This window comes from Rhipicephalus microplus, chromosome 4 (genome assembly GCF_043290135.1).
Source record: "Rhipicephalus microplus isolate Deutch F79 chromosome 4, USDA_Rmic, whole genome shotgun sequence".
NCBI lineage: Eukaryota > Metazoa > Arthropoda > Arachnida > Ixodida > Ixodidae > Rhipicephalus > Rhipicephalus microplus.
In genome coordinates, this window is record NC_134703.1 from 209592762 (window position 1) to 209611593 (window position 18832).

Genomic DNA, 18832 nt, shown 5'->3' on the forward strand with positions numbered 1-18832 from the left:
CTTAGTGCTTTTCGTACCGTCGCAGTAGTTTCTTTAGTCAATCTGCATAAAAGATAGCCGCCTGGTAATTGAACCTGTTGCGGACGGTTATCTTGAATTTCTCACTGTCTCGAAATCGTATCCGAGCCACTGTTTCAAGTGAAAGGAGAGAAAATAATGGCCTGGTGCTGGCTCAGGACGAGCAATTACTGTTCCCTACAAAAATATTTGATCTTCCCATTGGTGCTGACTGTGGTGCAAGGATGCGCGTTGTAATGTAGGAGGACAATTCTGGATGAGAATTTGTGACGTCATCAATGTTTATTTATTTTTTATTTATTTACAGGTACCTTACAGGCCGTTGGTTAGGGCATTGAGTAAGGGGGGCTAACAAAGACATGTACAACAAGTAAAAGGGCGAAAGGTGCCAAAACGTAAGCTCGAGACATGAGTAACAAATAAACAAGAAATAAGTAAGTATATATTGACATCATACATCGTTACCAAAAAACTAGAAAGATGCAGTTCATGGCACGCAGCAGTTAGGAAGTGTACAATACGTGTAAGTTAAATTGGCACAGATTGTGGTATAATACACTGGGAAAATCATGAAAGCGCTTGCAGGAAGTGTGAACAGTTCGTCCTAAGCAAACAAAAATAAAGCACAAAAAATAAGGGGGCAATAAGCGCATTAGAAAATAACTTTTTGCACAGCATTATGAATGTCATATACATACAAGAACGAAGCTGTGAACATGAAATTATCAACCAAAATGTAAGACCAATTTGTTGCGGAAGGAAACAGGGTTAGTGTCAGATACCAAGTTATCGGGAAGATCATTCCACAACGTGATGGCACGAGGCAAAGCGGATGCGTTAAAAGACTTCGTTTTGCCGTACATGCGCGAGAAACTAAGCCGGTTGTGTAGTCTAGTTGATAAATAGGAGGGTCGTTCAATTGGAAGTCTGGTCATTTTAGTGCTATTGACGTATTTATGAAAGAGGCATAAAAGAGAAATGTTGCGGCGAGTGGATAATAATTGAAGTGAATAATCCATTTTAGGTTGTGTTACGCTGCAGCAGAAATTATAATTGCGAGAAATGAATCGGACTGCCCTATTTTGAACTGCCTCGATCATGTTGGTTAAGTAATTTTGGTGGGGGGACCAGATTGGTGAGGCAAATTCAAGTTGAGGTCGAACAAAAGTTTCGTAAGCGAGTTTTCGGACGTTAGCGGGGGAGGAATGTAAGTTACGGCGTAGGTATCCCAGTGATCTGGAGGCATTTGCGCAGATGTTAGTGATGTGAGAGGACCATGAGAGATTTTGTGTGAAGTGTAGGCCCAAATATTTGTATGTGGAAACATGCGAGAGCGGGTCATTATTTATACGGTATGAAAAAATGGAGGGGTCATGCTTACGGCTAAATGAGATGGTTTTGCATTTTGATGCGTTTAGAACCATTTGCCACGTCTCACACCATTTCATAATTACATCAAGGTTTTTCTGTAGTGCGTAATGATCGTTAACATTTTTGATAGGGTGGTAGATTATGCAGTCATCGGCAAATATTCGTATGAATGATGTGACGCCATCAGGCAAGTCGTTTATAAATATAAGAAATAGCAGCGGGGCGAGCACGCTGCCCTGTGGCACCCCGGAAGTTACATCGCATATTGACGACGAATCGTTATTGATGACAGTGAACTGTTTCCGGAGAGAAAGAAAATTTCGAAGCCATGATAAGGTTAGTGAGTCTAATTGAAGAGCAGATAGCTTTGAGATTAGGCGGCAGTGGGGCACACGGTCAAACGCTTTCGAAAAGTCAAGAAAAATGCAGTCTATTTGGAGGTTATTATTCATGTTCGAGTGAAGGTCAGTCGTGAATTCTAGCAGTTGTGTCTCGCATGACCATACTTTCCTAAACCCATGTTGGTTGCGGAAAAAGAACTGGTTAGACTCAAGATGGTTGTAAATGTGCGAAGCGATAATGTGTTCTAATAGCTTGCAGCAAATGGATGTAAGTGAGATTGGACGGTAATTTTGGGGTAGATGTTGGTCTCCAGACTTGAACAATGGGGTAACTTTTGCAACTTTCCAGTCGTCAGGTATCTGCCCAGACTCTAAAGATTGTTGAAAAATATAGCACAGAATGTTACTGGTAATGGAAATTGTGTTTTTTAGTACTTTTGAGTTAATATTATCAGCCCCAGCGGAGCTAGACAGCTTCAGCTTAGTTATCAGACATTCTATACCTTTAGCTGTAATTTCGATAGGTTTCATGTACTGGTAATCATAATCGGGCCCGTTAGGTAATGTGGATTGGTCTTCCCGAGTAAACATTGAGGCAAAAAAAGTGTTAAAAGCAGAACAACACTGGCTGTTAGAAAGAGGTTCGTGATTCTCATCATGTAAGGTAATGTGGTTAGCATCCCGATTGCGAGATATTTCACGCCAGAATTTTTTTGGGTTAGTTTTTAGGAGGGAGCCCAGGTCTGTTGAAAAATATTTAAGTTTAGCAGAACGTATAGCTGCGCAGTAGGTGTTTAAACACTGCTTATACTTATCCCACGCACTGGCTGTGCGCAGGCGTTTAGCAATTCGGTAGAGACGTTTCTTTTTATTTCTTAGTTGGTTGAGTGACTTAGCGAACCAGGCATTACACTTGTCATTAGATATCGAAATCAAGGGAATGTATTTATTAATCAAGATGGTCATTCTGTCACGGAAAAGTACCCAGTTGTCGTGGACCGAGCGATTGCTAAACGAGGTCAAGAATACCTGGTTAAAGAATATTTCAAATTCGTTGTTGATTTCGGCATAGTTAGCTTTATTATAGTCGCGAATTTTTTTGGTAGTTTTGCCGGAAAACGTTACAGGAAGATCAAGGGTTACTTCAAGAAGTCTGTGATCGCTAAGACCTTCTCGGTAAAGGACTTCCATGACTGTATCAGGGGCTGAGGTCAGTATTAAATCTAAAATATTATTTCCACGGGTGGGTTTATTGACCACCTGTACAAGATTAAAGTCAAGCGTTAGGCTGATAAACTGGGATGATGTGTTACAAGGGGAGAATAGAAGGTTCCAATCAATCTGGGGAAGGCTGAAGTCTCCAAAAAGAAAGACAGTTTTAGTATGGCACACGTTAATGGCATAAGTAATACTTTCCCTCAATTCAGCTATGAAACAACTATTGGAATCAGGAGGGCGGTAACAGTTTCCTATCAGAACAACGTTAGTAGGGCTTGTTTTGCAAGCAACCCAAATTATCTCAAGGGACGATTTTGTGTCGACAACGTAAGAACAAACTGTTTTTCTGATGCCCAAAAGAACACCACCACCTCTTTTACCAGCGCGGTCTTTACGATAGATATTAAAGGTGTTAAAATTTGGTAAAATCTCGTCATCGTTAATATCAGGTTGCAACCACGTCTCAGTAAGCACGAGGACGTCAGATTCGTTGTCGTCTAGCAGCGAACCTATTTCTTCTTTTTTAGGCAGTAAGCTACGTATGTTTGTAAACGTAAAAGATAATGAAGTTTTGTTAGAAAGGGGGTTATCTTGGAGACACTCTTCCGCGCACGTGTAGCTGCGGTTTTTGATATAGCGCTTTGTAAGAGGCGGAGGATATAAGAGCTATCTTGTCGACAGTACCACTTTGTTCGTAATACTATCAACCACATACGTTTTTTTGTCCATGTGTAAAGTGTCGATGGCTAAGTAGAATCTGGTGTTCTGAGCTTTGGCAAAGTCGTACAATTTTTTCCTTATTTGCCTGGTTGTAAGAGAGAAATCTTCACTGATAGACAATCCCGTCCCTTTAAGTTTTCGCGCTGATGACAGTACTTCCTGTTTGTCCTTGAAAAATGCAAATTTTGCTATTATGGGTCTATTTTTACCTTGTGTGTATTTCCCTAATCTATGTACGCGTTCAAAATGCGTGCTGGTTTTTCTTAACTCTAATTTGTTCGAGCACAAATTAATTATTTTTCTTCTGATTTGGCCCAATCTTCCTCGGGATCATCATCGAGTCCAAAAAACAGCAAGTTTGACCTTCGCTGTCTATTTTCTGCGTCATTGCAACGAGACGCGATTGTCGTAACTTGATTGGAAAGTTCAAGAATTGCTTTTTCGGCTGTATCAGTATCAGCTGTACTAAGGGAGGCATAGTTTGATTCTAGTGTTACAAATTTAGCTTTCAGCGCAGAGATTTCATTAACATAAACTTCCTGTCTCTCTTTGATGCATTTAAGTTCTGCGGTGAGTGTTTCGTTTCTCTCCTCAAGCTTGTGGATAGTCTGGAGAGCTGCAGAAAAAGCCTCTGCCTCGGATTTGCTCATCGGCCCGTGGTTCGACTCGACATCACCCGAGAGCATCAGTAGAAGGCCAAACAAGAAGAGCACATATCACGCCGTAATATCGTAATATTTATTCTGGTGAGCATCTCACAGTATACATCAGCTGTAACTCTGGCCCACAATTTAAGAAATTCAACACTAAACATATCCTTTTTTTCATTTAGAAAGTTGTAGCCATAATTTTCTAATTGGAATAAGCTGATTGCTTGAATTTTTTCGGTTTCTTTGAAAAGGAGTGGTAGCACCACTGTGTTGGTTCTGCAGTTGTGTATACTACCTGCGTCGGCACCTGTGCAACAGTGTGCGAAAACAAATCATCCCTGTCTTATTGGTAGCAGTTCAAATACACTCGTGCACTTGACGTCCTTTGGTGTTTGAGTGGGTCGGTAAGCATTTTTGAAATCTACCTTGAACAATCTTTGTAATACCTGGGCATATCAGCTACAATCGCACAAATTTTAGCGAGGCCAACAAAGGGAATTTCGTCTTGCAGACCACTAACTGTTAGTCGACAATCTATTGCAATAACCAGTCCACTTGAACAGTTTGGTTCTTCTAGAAGCTTCGCGTGACACTGCACTCTTTGTCGTACGAACTTGTGCAAGCATTTCGGAAGTCTCAACACCGTGTTATCACACTTGTTTCCCTTTTCACAGTTGGTCCAAGAACTAGACACAACTCCCCGTAAATCAGAAAAGCCAGGATTCTTTTGCATGCAAAAACGCATTTACAGTATGCACTTCACATAGGCAGGAAAAACAATATTCGCCAACGTTGTTATCTGCGTTTCCCGTCAATCAGATGACTACCGAGCCAGAACAATCACTTCAGTATTTTTGCGGTGAAGCAGCAGATTTTGCTGTGCATTTAAATCTTCAGTCTGGCGTGCAAATACTGAAACATTAGGAAATGACCCTTACTTTAGGAATAACCATCGTAGAAAATTCGCTATTCAGATTTGACTGCAATGATTACTCACAGCCTATTTTTCCAACATTGCTGCAGTGACTTCCACCACTTCTCAGCTATCCAGTGATACTAGTATTCCATATTGTCGCGCCGTAAAGACAGAGGTCGTATTTGAAGACGCTGAGAAAACAGCAGCGGGTTGGTCTTTTTATTAACCGCGCGTGCCAGAGAGTTCCTCGTGTTTCTCGTTGTTGCGTTTTGCATAAAAGCGTGCAGATGCGCGCATGCGCTGTCACCTTCGTCTTTTTCGCGGGACGCACGTGACATTTGCCTCCCCTCCAAAAATGGCATCGTCCCGATGCGCAGCAAGAAGCTCTACTTATAAAAACACACATATGCACCGGCACCCACAGGACAAACGAGAGTTAGCTGGACAAGTAGGGTTTCATCCGGATGACATGCACGATCTCGGGTGAGCGGTTTCGGCGACTGGAACTGCAATCGCCGTCGGGAATAACTTCGTAGTTGATATCGTTCAATCGTCGGGTGACTCGATATGGGCCGAAGTATCGTCGTAATAGCTTCTCTGAAAGTCCGCGTCGACGAATTGGGATCCAGACCCATACCTTGTCGCCTAGTTTGCAGGTTACCAATTTATGTCGTAGGTCGTATTGTTTCGCATCTTTGTGTTGCCGGTGACAAATACGCACGCGGGCTAGCTGTCGGGCTTCTTCGGCGCGCTGACCAAATTCTTCGGCGTCAGCGTGAGTGTCGTCACACTCGTGCGGTAGCATAGCGTCCAACGTTGTAGTGACTTCACGCCCGTGTATTAAACTAAGCGGCGTCATTCCGGTAGCTTCCTGCTAGGCGGTATTAGAGGTGAAGGCCACATAAGGCAAAATTTCATCTCAGTTCTTGTGTTCTGTGTCGACATACATGCAGAGCATGTCTGTGAGGGTCTTATCAAGCCGCTATGTTAGTCCGTTCGTTTGTGGGTGGTACGCCGTTGTTCTCCAGTGAGCTGTACCGCTGAGCCTGAGAACCGACTACAAAAGTTCTACCACGAACGCAGTTCCTATATCCGTGATGAGAACTGTTGGAGCACCGTGTCGAAGGACGACGTTTTCTATGAAGAAAGGAGCCGCTTCTGCTGCTGTGGCTCTCGGCATGGCTTTAGTTTCTGCGTAGCGAGACAAGTAATCGGTGGCGACAATGATCCATCTGTTCCCTGTGGTAAAAGTTGGGAATGGGCCCAGGAAATCCATTCCAATTTGGGCGAATGGCCTTGCTGGTACTTGGACAAAGTGTAATAAGCCTGCCGGCCTGCCGGGTGTTGCTTTGCGTCTTGGACAGTGGGCACATTTTTGGACGTGATTTTTCACAGCAACAGGTAGGTTCGTCCAGTAGTAACTGTTTTGCAGACGGGACAATGTTCGAGTGTAACTGAGATGACCGGAGGTGACTTCGTCATGGCAGGCTTCCAGAATTTCTTTTCGCAGTGATGCAGGGACGACGAGCAAGTATGGCCTGCCGGTGGGAGAATAATTTTTCTTGTATAGGACGTCATTCATTAAACAAAAAGATGGCACTCCTCTCACAAAAACTCGCGGCATGTCTTCATGTTGTCCTTCTAAGAAGTCGATAAGCGGAAGCAGGTCAGGGTCACTGCGCTGCTCTTGTGAAATAGTGGCCGCGTTGATGACTCCCGAGAATGCGGCGTCCATAGAGTCGTGATTAATAGCAGCAGGCTCGACGGGTGTCCCCGAGAGACAGTCTGCGCCGGTGTGCTTCTTCCCTGATTTGTAAATAATGGTCATATCAAACTCCTGAAGGCGAAGGCTCTAGCGTGCTAAACGGCCGGATGGGTCTTTCAAGTTATTGAGCCAGCAAAGCGAGTGGTGATCACTGACGACCTTGAATGAGTGGCCGTAGATATACAGTCGAAATTTGAGAACCGCCCAAACCATGGCGAGGCACTCTTTCTCGGTAGTCGAGTAGTTCTCTTCCGTGCGAGAGAGAGCTCTGCTGGCATAGGCTATCACTTTCTCGGAGTTATCTTGGCATTGTATCAGTACGTTCTTGACGGCATTGAGCACTATCTGACAAGAAAGCGTTGCTACTGGCTGGGCGGCACCTCCTTGGTTTTACAAAGGTTTAGCCAGTGTTGGGCTGCAGTGCCATGAATACAGTGAACTAGCATATATACCATGAACTCTAGGTGGTAAAGGTGATAAGTAGACACGAAGCAAAAGACGAATTCTCCTGTCTCTTATTCCGCATTAGCAGCCATTGGCATGTACATTGAGCACTATCTGACAAGAAAGGGTTGCTACGTTATACTCGCTGGCCGTAACCTGCTTGGTTTTAGAAAGGTTAGCGAGCATTGGGCCGCAGTGCCACGAATACAGTGAACTAGTATATACCATGAACTCGAGGTGGTTAAAGGTGGGAAGTAGACACGAAGGGCAAGCCGCATGAAAGTGTGCGTGTGACAACTCTCGTTTAGTCCTTGGAATGTCCGCTGGATGGCGGTGCTTTCATATGCGGAATATATGATGAAAAGATGCGAGATGGTGGTACTTGGAGTGTTGGTTAGATGGACGAACGCACACACAGACAGATGCATGGACGGACGCACGCATGGCTGCACGGACGGATGGACGCATGAACAGACGCAGGGATGGATGCATGGTCGAACGCAGGGACAGACGCACGGATGGACGTGCAGACGCACGAACAGACGTACGCATGGCCGGGCGGATGGACGCACGGACGGCCACACAGACGGATTCACGGACGTACCAAAAGCAAGAACGAATGGACGGACGGATGCTTCGCCCCACTCTCCATCATTCGCCCTATAGATATGCTGCCATTTTTTTTTTCTAATTCCGTGCAATGTGGTTACATAGACCTTCGACAGTGACGAACATCATGCAAATGCGCGTGACCTGAAAGGTGATTTACTAACAGCTTTCGCTGAAAAACGAATCGAGTGGTTCAGATTTGCTTTAGTAGAATATAATCAACGAGCGATTCTCGTTCACATCATTGATTGAGAGCTTTGAGAGTGCCGCATCGTTCCCACTGCGGCACTGTATCTGGGTGCATCTGCACAACCAGGTCTTTTTAGACTGAAGAAAGCGATGATTGAATACCTCTTCGGGTGTCCTGGCCATGCCACTTTGTGGGTGAACGCCACACTGTAAACAGAAATAAGCCGGAATGGGAGTAAATGACCTTGTCCTCTAGCGCACACCCAGATGGGAGTTTTAAAAAACCCGTCTCTGGGAGTAAAAAATTTACTCCCCATCAGAAGGGGGTTTTCGCATGGTGTCAGGGGGGTTTTTATTTACATCCATAGGGGAACTTTTTCAGGTCAGTATGGGAGTAAATTTTTGCATCGACCGAGAAAAAAAATTACGTCAGCAGCCGTACCATGCGCAAGTGTAACTTTAATTACATTACATTTAATACGCACAACAATGATTACAGTACACAAACATTATCACAACGTTCACGTAATATCACAACACTCGCACTCACCACAGCTTGCCACACGCAGTACACACCTACCATATAGTCACCGAGTATATATAGGCACCACATTCTGACCTCCTGTAGCCCAGGTTAAAGCCTTTTTGTTTCTAATAATTAAGCAATAAATACGCACGACGTAAGTATGAACTTGCGGTGGTCTGATGTAAGCACTTCAACACACATGCCTTTTATCCTAATCCTGCCTAATATTCAATATTTTTTTACTATAACGAAAATGTTTTATCAGTTGACGCTCTGTCGTACAGGCTGAATTCGCATCAGCAGTGCTGTTTGTGGACCCGTAAAATGCACTGAATCATACACAAATTGCGCGCGGCCTTGAATGAACACATTAACGAGGCACATTCAGCAGCTCCAGCGATGAACCGAGGTAGACCGCCGCTACCGCGTTCGACGACTAGGCCTCACTCACGAGTACGGCACGGTGAATCGATGAATGACAGCTGGCGATCACAAAATGCTTGCTGATGTGCAGTTTACGTCTCGTTTTTCCCATGCACAGAAATAGGTGTCCGCTATCCACGCAGTTTAAGCTACGGAGCGATAGACTTAAACGAATGAGACGGTTCGCAGTCGCTGTTCCCGTTGCTCGCATACATTGCATGTATAGCTCGCAGAGCTCGCCACGGCGGCCGGTGCGCAGTGCGAGCTCGATACGATGCCGGCTTGATACCGACGCCATAGCGAGGCCTTCCTACCGCTTAGATGTTGCAGCCGGTGAAATACCGGTGACACTCCGAGAAGCCACTATCGGAGGAGACGGGGCGAGCGCGTCGCCGGCGCAACTCTCAGACCGGTTGCCGGCCAGCCTGCCGTAGTCGAGCGAAGCCTACTTCGAACCGCTTCGAAGTTTTACGGTGCAATCGCTGACGATCGTACTCCGCCTCGTTCGGCGCTCGCCTTGTAGTTAGTCATTGACAGCTACGGTCGCAGGGCGCAGAAGACTGTTATACATCCCAGCAGCCTTCATTTTTTGTGAAACACATTCTTTGCATCGCCGGTCGTCGGTGCTAGCTCGTAGCGCTTGCCGCGGTGGCTAGCGCGCAGTGCGAGTTCGATACGATGCCGGCTTGATACCGACGGCATAGCGAGGCCTTCTTACCACTTAGATGTTACAGCCGGTGAAATACCGGTGACACTCCGAGAAGCCACTATCGGCGGAGACGGGGCGAGCGCGTCGCCGGCGCAACTCTCAGACCGGTTGCCGGCCAGCCTGCCGTAGTCGAGCGAAGCCTACTTCAGACCACTTCGAAGTTTCTGATGGTGAAACTCCAGGAGCAGCCGCTGACGATCGTAACAGCTTACTTTTGCTACCATTAATTTATTCTTCGAAGTTTTTTGTTACTCGGTCCTTTGAAGCGTGGCATTCAGGACGTTTTGTTGAGGAATCGGACCGATGTGCAGCGTGGTTTAACGTGCGAAATATATTGAAATGATCCCAGTAAATACCAACCGGTCGTTGCTATTCTTCACTGCACTTATAATTTCGTTGCCTGTTGACAGATGCTTACACGGTTAGCCACACAAATCACATGTGTTTCACACCGACGTGCAAACATATGCCCGTACAGACACATACACACACACACACGCACACGCACGCACGCACACACACACACACACACACACACACACACACACACACACACACACACACACACACACACACACACACGTCACGCCCAAAGAGGGTTTTTAAAGCTCCTATAGGGAGTTTGTAACCACGTGACCTGAAACTCCCTGGGGAGTTTAACAAGGTCATGTCGTTCATAAACTCTGTGATTAAGGAGGGGGCGTTTTACGATGACATGTGCCGAGTTCACTCCCTACCAGGGAGTAAATAATTGGGGCAGGGGAGTTTTGTGGGCTCATGTGCTGGAGAAACTCCCATTTCGGCTAACTTTTGTTTACAGTGCATCCACACAAGGTCATCGTCATCCTCATCCTCTGCATTCGAGCATCTGGTGGTTTGGAATGCAATCTCTTTACGAGTTGTCGGTCGTGGGTCAGGTGACACTGTTTTTGTCACTCTCTTTAGGATTTCACACATTTTCTGATTAAATTTTACTATGAGCTATACCTCCCGTCTCTTTCTTCCCTGACAAAGTTCTTTTCTCTGGATCCATCTCACCTTGAGTTTAGAGGCCTTTTCCTGCAGTGGTTTCTAGGGTGCAGTTGCACTATAGTATACCGACCAACGGGGGAGCTATATAGTATTCCGCGTGAAGAACTGCAAAAAAATTCAGTAGGAGCTGCGGAAAGCGACTCTTCAGCAAACCGCTAATGTCCGAAAGTTTGGCAGAGGCGGCATTCTTCGGGAGCAGGCCTTTATATATCTGATCTGTTAAAATACACACCGTTTTCATTACATCCGGTAAGCCTATTTATTCCAGCCCATCTCGCTTGCGTTAAAGGCCTAGCTCGCAGAGTTTACTGAAGTATGTGCGCTTCAGATGCATTTGAGCTGTTTTCAGGTGCTGGGGCTATATCAGTGCTCTGATATCCGAAGAGTCACCACTGGGTCATTGATCGTGACATCCACAGTGATAAATAGGCCCACAGAAATTGAGGCTCAATATATAGAGTTGAGCCGCTCGCTCTCCGCCCCCGGCAATACGTTCAGTGTTAATGAATTAGCCAATCCATTAGGTATGTTGTTCATCTCCTCCATGAAACGTATGCGGAGAGTATGCGGAGAAGACCATGGCGCCAGTACACATGCTTCACGGAGCGATAGATCCTGATTTTTTAAGGTTCCCACCCAACCCAACCACTCAAACTGCCGGGCTCAAATACTTCAAATTTTACAAATTACCGAAAGAAAGTGATGCACACAGCGTTAAACTCAAGCTATAGTTTTAGAGAGGTTGTGCAGATATGCTGAATTTGCTGTTCAGTGATTCGCAATGTATTCAGTTATATGTGTATAGGAGAAGCTTTGGCTGCTGTTTATGCAGAGAAGGTTGCGTTGATTGAAGTGAGCAGACTTTTTGGAAACCTAGAGAGACAATAGGGCAAGTGATGGCAGATGAAATGCTTCAAAACTCTTGCAATACAGGTGACATGCTGGGCGAACTGCACTTGATGTCATGCGTAAACTACAGTCACATGGTGCAAACTATTCAAGAACCTGTGAGAAAAGTTGCATTTTGAAGACGCTCAGTCTAAAATATCTCGGTTTCAACAAGAATGGCGTAATTAATCAGAGACCACTTCGTAAAGCACAAAAACCGTTGATTTGCACAATAAAGCGAGAAAACGTCAGGCCAACCCTTGCTCCGCGAAATTCGTTCTCTTGCACAGACTGCAAACACACAAATAAAAGTCAAGATAGCAGTCCTCTGAAGAAGGACGTTTTCCAAAAGACATCATACCGTTGTTCAAAGTACCTGTTTATCATCAACCTAGGTATATTAAACGTACTATAGTGAAATTTCTGGTCAATTTTTGCAGCAGCAACTGGTTTGTTACACATTTAGGCAGAATTTTCTCCTGAATTAATTGGACTTCCACAAACATGGCTTAGTAGACCAAAAAGATTTATTCTAAGTAACTATCATTGCTTTCGTTTGAATAGGTGCTTTGTAGAGGCGGCTTAGCCTGTTTTAGTTCTCGTAACATCTGTCAAAGAGCGAAGATTATCATCGCTTATTATCTACAGATGGCGAAGTTTTGGCGTTAGGCCTAAATAGTCCTCATTCTACAGCATTTTGTATTGCTAACGTCTCTTCTCTTACTGGCGTTCTGAACACCTATTCTTTTGATTCCTCAGTATCAGCATACAAAGCGAACATTATCATAGCAGCATATTTACACTCATAGCGTGGGACTACCGAGTAACGCCTGCGGTAAACGGCAGCTTTTTGAATGGACCAGCTTGAATAGTGTCGATTGCGTATATACCCAAACCCCTACATATTTAGGGGTTCGAGAATCTGGCATGTCACGTTATATGAAGGACCTTACTTTTGCAAACTCTGGTGGTATCATTTCGTTCTGGTCTTCCATTGCAGTGGCCTCAAACAGCGATCGAACAGGGTGTGTCCACTTGCTTCAATAAGCAAACATGTTCGCAATTATATTAATTGCAATAAATTTATATATTGAATAACGATCAGTCTTAAGTCAATATACAAAACTGAGTGACCATATTAACACACTTATTTTATGTAAACTACTGGGGGATAGTTGAAAGATGCCAAATCCAGTGTGAAGTCAACTAAAAGTGGTGCTCATGCACCATGGCGGTATCCTGATTGTGAAGCAGCGTGAAAGAAATCACTTTACGACCAACGCCCACGCAACTGGGAAGATTAATAATATGCAGCTGCAACATTTGAACATACGATTGACAAAGCCAAGGTGGATTATAACTTCGAACATTATATTTATACCTAAGGAACCTACAATTAAAATGTACGTTTCCGCGATACAAAGCGATTTTCCAAAACCAATAAACTTCGAATCAACTTGTTTATCAGCAAAATCATGCAGTCACTGGAATCATTTGCGAAAGGAATGTCTGGTTGGTTTACGTCAGTGTCAGGAAAACAAAAAAAAAAGATAAGTCGGAACGTTAGAAGATGTAACGGAAGTATGAAAGACACACATACCGGGCCCAGGTAATATAACTAGAGCCATGATAAAAATTATGTTCCATTTATCTCCCAATATTATCAATAGCTTTGGAAACTTTTATTCTGCACTAATCATATGTTCTCATGTTTTGCTTTGTGAACTGTTTTTTTTTTTGCTGTTGCCCAAATGACATAGATTATTTTGGACTACGGAATAGTCAAGCCGCCTTTTGGCAGCTTTTATTCCGTTGTCCTCCAACTGTGAGATCGTAAAAGGTGGAAGCAGATTTAAATTTAAATTTGAGATGTGAGAACATTTCTATCACCCAGATTGGAAACTTGCCAAAAAAGTACCACTGCTTAAAAAACCGGGCGCTGGTTATGCAATAGGTAAAATTCAGCCTATTTCCTTCACATCGAATCTAGTTAAACTAAAAGAGCAATAATATATCGACATCTTGAAGAAGGAATTGATGAAAATCATACATTGAGTGATTTTCAAACTGAATTGAGACCTGGATGCTCGATATAGTGTGTGCTCATATTGACTTGAAAAACAGAATAAAATTTACTCGGCAAAAAAAAAAACAGTATACGCCGCCATAGTTACTTTAGATATTGATAAGGCACATGACTCCATAGGACACGCAATTTTTATTGGATAACACCGAGGCGTTCGAGATAATATAATTGCATTTCCTCACCCTCCTCCACTCTCCCTTCTGTGACCTTCGGACCTCCCTCTCTCCAATAAAAGAATTTCTGTATCTATCTATATTGACATGAATACAAGATATCCTAGGCAGACGCACATTTTATGCTCGCAGAAGGTGTTAGCATCTGAAAAATACAAACAAACAATTGGAGTTGCTCAATGGTCACTGCTCTCACCCATTCATTACTTACTAAGTTTTTTTTCCTCGACACAGAAACGCGCAAGTGTATGCATGAGCGGGTGACATCGCAATCTTTGCCTCCTCCACATTCACTCTACAACATTCATATTTCATCCACGGATGGATGAAATATAGATGAACTATCTAAATATTTCCCTGAATGTTCGCAGAAGTGCTGTTTTTACTTTTGCAGTGACATTTTCTTCACGTATAACCAGGCGTTCATTCCGCACGTACGAATAAGTTGAAGTACATAGGTATAACACACATAGGTAATACTAAAGGGGTGGTGCCACCACATCTCGAGGCTATAAGAAGCCTCTTGTGAGTTTCAATAATAATAGGCGGGGGGGTTTAAGGTCCCGAAACCAGGATATGATTATGAGAGACGCCGTAGTGGAGGGCTCGGGAAATTTCGACCACATAGGATTCTTTAATGTGCACCTAAACCCAGGCACACGGTTTTCAAGCATTTTTGCTCCTATCGAAAATGCGGCTGCCGCAGCCGGGATTTGATCCCGCGATCTGCGGGTTAGCAGCTGAGTGCCTTGATCATTAGACCACCGTGGCACCATGGTTTCTTGCGGGCTTTCTCTGTATGCAAGAACACCCCAAGTGAATGAATGATCGTGCACAGCAAACGTTTATAATATGTTTAATTCAGTTCAAAAGTGTCTATAAATGCTCGTTCATCGGTCGAAGCCCATCGCTGGCGCATCGAACACTGATGTGGCTCAATTCGTCCGAGATCGACCTATATAGGTGCCAGCACTGCCATGGATGGGCGGCGCTTACAAATGTGCACACCAGAGTCTTTTTGTGAGCGGTGGGAGTTGATTGTTGGCAAATAAAACGCTTTGTCTGCAGCGTATACTCGTAATATATGTATTGTTTATTGCCGAATGAATGCCCGAACACCACCAGACGTTTCTATTACTTGGGAGGGACACGAAATCATTATATGTATACCAATGAAGGAGATTTTCGCGCTTCACCATTGTCTGGGTTTTCGCACTATATGCCACGTATCTCGTATCTTGATTTGCAACAGATGAGCTTGTGGCCCGCCTACTACGCACGTCATATATAGTGCGACAGAATTCATTCGTTGCTCCAGCATACTAAAAAAAAGAGCAGAAAAAAATCTCATATTTTTGAGCGATGAGCACCGCAAATGCGCATCAGTATTTTTACTTACTCAATTGGTGCTCTACGAAATTGACGCTAGATAGTTGACAAGTTTAGTCTGGCATGCAGCGCTTTAGCGCGCTTGCACTTTTTCCAATAGCGGCAAAAGAAGGTAAGAAGGTAACAGTTCCGCACACAGCGTTCTTCGATTGATTATATACATGACAGCTGCGATTCAACAAAAGTTCGGTTAGACACTTGATGGGACAAAACTTTTTTTTTTCGGAGAAGAAAGTCCGCTATTTTGGTCCGTGTACAACGCCACAAAAGCGCTCAAGATAGAGAAAAAAAAACACAACATATCCATGGAGTGCATGATGATGAGAGGGGCGAAACGTCCGTAGGTCCATCCGCGCTTCGGTCCGTCGGAGCGTTCATCTGTGCATCCTTCCGTACGTCCATCCGTGCATCCGTCCATGCGCCCGTCCATCTCTGCGTCCATTCGTGCGTCCATCTCTGCGTTCGTCCGTGCGTCTGTCCATTCATGCGTCCATCCGTCTGTCAATCTATCATTGCGTTCATCCGTGCATCAGTCTGTCTATCCTTCCGTCCATGCATCAGTTCATCCATGCTTCCATCTACACTCTAAGCCAAAACGGAGCAACAGGGGTATAGGGGTTGCTCCTTTCAGGGAGCAATTGCATTGCCACTCCCATTACTCTCCTAAAAGGAGTAACTGCAGAGGGAGGAACCGTTGCTCTCCTTTCAGTTCCTCCTTCGGGGGATGAACAGTTACTCCCTCCAGTTCCTCCCTGCAGACCAACAGTTACTCCCACCAGTTGCTCCCTGCCGACCAACCATTACTCCCACCAGTTGCTCTTCTAAGAGCAACAGTTACTCTTTACCGTTCCTCCCACGTGTTCGCAGTTACTCTCTGAAAACCAACTGCACATGCTTCCAGTTACTCATTCGGGGAAATGAGTATTTATCTCGAGTATGCTTGTCACACGCTTAACACATGGCGAGAGCTCCTTGTAAGAGCACTGCTTGGGTGCTTCTAACACAAAAAGTGGACAATATTGAAAGGAAAATAAATGCTTTATTGTTCTTTTTATGAGGCGACGTGTGACCACACGTAAAAGTAGACTTCGCCACACCACAGCCAGCACTAAACAAACACCATAATACATCAAAGGTTTTCTGCGTCATCCGTGGAAAAACAATCTTGAATTTCTAGCATAGGGCAGTCTTTGTCATCATTGGTGAGAGAAGGGCAACTTCTCCAATTCTGAAGAATTCAAGTTTCGCAGCTGGTGTTTCCATCAGGCTAGCACAGCAGAACGTCACCGCAGGCATATGTGAAGCATCTCATTGCTGCAAGAAAAAAAATAGAAGTGTGAGGTTAAACATGCCAGAATCAATTCATAACAATGAGTCACACACACTGCAGCAGCGCTTACATTCTAGGATGTCTACTGCAAAACGAAATGTGAAAAAAAAGGAAGGTTCGGCCAAACGTTACTTGGCAAGCCATATAAATGCTGATGTGGTAGACGCTCTTCACATGATGTCTCAGACAGCAATACTCTGGAAGAAAATGTGCAGCACCTCAACAAGGCATATTTGTAGCAGTTAAAGATACCCTTAGGTTCAGTTAACTTGTTTCCTATACACAGCTGAGTGACATTTCTATGAGCCCATTCACCAATGGGCATTCTAAATGAGGTCATGTGTGTGGCAAATAACACGTACTGTCCGCTCATGTTAAAATACTTATTAAGCTCGTGCACATAGTTGCTCTCGATTCTACTGTTCTATCATACGCTGCTGCGTCTTGAATTGTGCAATACCTGTAGGCACAAGCCAAGCATGCGAAGCCTGCTTGAAAGCAACCATTTGCAGAGGCTACATGATAATCTTCAGTATATTTCTTTGTACTTGACGCAAACGGCTGGACAAAACTATAGACAAATAAATGTCGACCGTGCTACCTTCAAAAAATGCTTTAAATTTAGAAAACTAGGGTGCATTTGTTCACTCGGTTGACGAGTCACAGCCACGAGATATGTAAACGAAGCAATATATCTTAAGGCATGCACAGATATTCTGATTCTTTGTTTGACAGTGTCACAGATAGCTTGCCAATACATATATATTTGAGAGCAACAAGATGTGAAGCTTTTATTAGTTCAACGTCTTGTTGGTTCACAGCCAAACAGGTTACTGCTTGTTAGACAAATTGGAATAAGCACACCATGGTTTCCAAAAAAAAAAAATCATTATTAGAAGTTAGCTCCCGGTGTGAATGTCTGCCTCTTTATTTTGTACTGCCTTCTACATGTGCCACAAATACATTTGTTGAGGATGTGCTACCAGTCAAGCCAAGATCGCATACTTGGTCAATGTGATGGAAATACAAACATTAGAAACACTGCCACCTCTAGTAAGAGCATAACACTTCAGTATCTTGGACTAGCAAAGAGGTGCACAAGAAAGTTAAGCCCACTCTTGCGGAACTTTGAACGCGAATATTTCAGAGTGGGGGAGGTCAACATGCTGTGGCACTTTTAAACCCACGAAACATCTGCAGAAAACAGGGTAAAGGCAAGTCAAGAAACGCTGTTATGAAGGCCTGCGCATGGACAGCTTTGTGAATCTAGGCCCAAGTGTTATGCTTTGTGCAAGCCGAAATCCATGTAAATAGGGAAAGCATACTTTTAGGAGTACCAGCGTAAACAAATCTTGGCAGTTGGCTTTTTAGTACAAACAGCAATCCCTGCAATGAAAACATAAACTTTTTATCTTAACGGTAACAGTGTGAGCACACACACGGGCCAGCGGAGCCATGTCGAATTGTCAGTGCCAGTGTAACCATGTGGCATAATGAACTATTCTCTGGCCAACACATGCACAGTTTGCCCCTAAAAAGCGATGCTTTCATATACGTAGTACAAAAAGTCTGCACTTACCAAAATTCACTTGCTTTCTGTACTTTAGCATCGTTGGGAGCATCTTTATCTGCAGTATAACCAAACTTTGTGTCATATCCCTGAAAAAAAGTAAAAGACATGCGTCAAATATTGTTTCATTTGGTAGCAGTGAAGTCAGGTTAAGAACAGCCAAGTGGGAATCAGCCTAATTATGTGCATGCGGCAAATCCCAAACGGCGTTATTGAGGTTGTCGAAATTTTCGTCGATTGGTATTAACGTCGATATGTGACTTCAACGGCATGCCAAGTTTTCACAGCGCATAAAGATTTCATGATGCAGAATAATGACAGCGCTAACGAGAACATACAGCATTTATGATTGTCTTTTACAATATTCAGTTTTGCTAAGGTTTTGCATCACTAAAGAAATCTGAAAATTTGGGTCATTCCTCCTCCAATTGTTCTGTCAATATGTAAACTGCTCGCTTGATGGTG

The 18832-nt window shown here is 44.0% G+C and overlaps 1 protein-coding gene and 1 long non-coding RNA gene across 8 annotated transcripts in view; both read right to left on the reverse strand.

Annotated features, from left to right (window-relative positions):
- Window positions 1–18832, reverse strand: part of nab (NGFI-A-binding protein homolog) — a 1065342-nt gene that overhangs the window by 836527 nt on the left and 209983 nt on the right. The gene's annotated exons all lie outside the window — the stretch shown is intronic.
- The window catches only part of LOC142814730 (uncharacterized), a 28790-nt gene continuing 26444 nt past the window's right edge, over window positions 16487–18832 (reverse strand). The window contains exons 2-3 of one of the 2 annotated variants that reach the window (XR_012895053.1): window positions 18377–18456; window positions 16487–16781 (exon numbers count right to left, since the gene is read on the reverse strand). This is a non-coding gene — a long non-coding RNA (uncharacterized LOC142814730). Of the gene's footprint in view, window positions 18457–18832 lie in introns of both variants that reach the window. The other variant, XR_012895052.1, reaches the window with a different exon arrangement.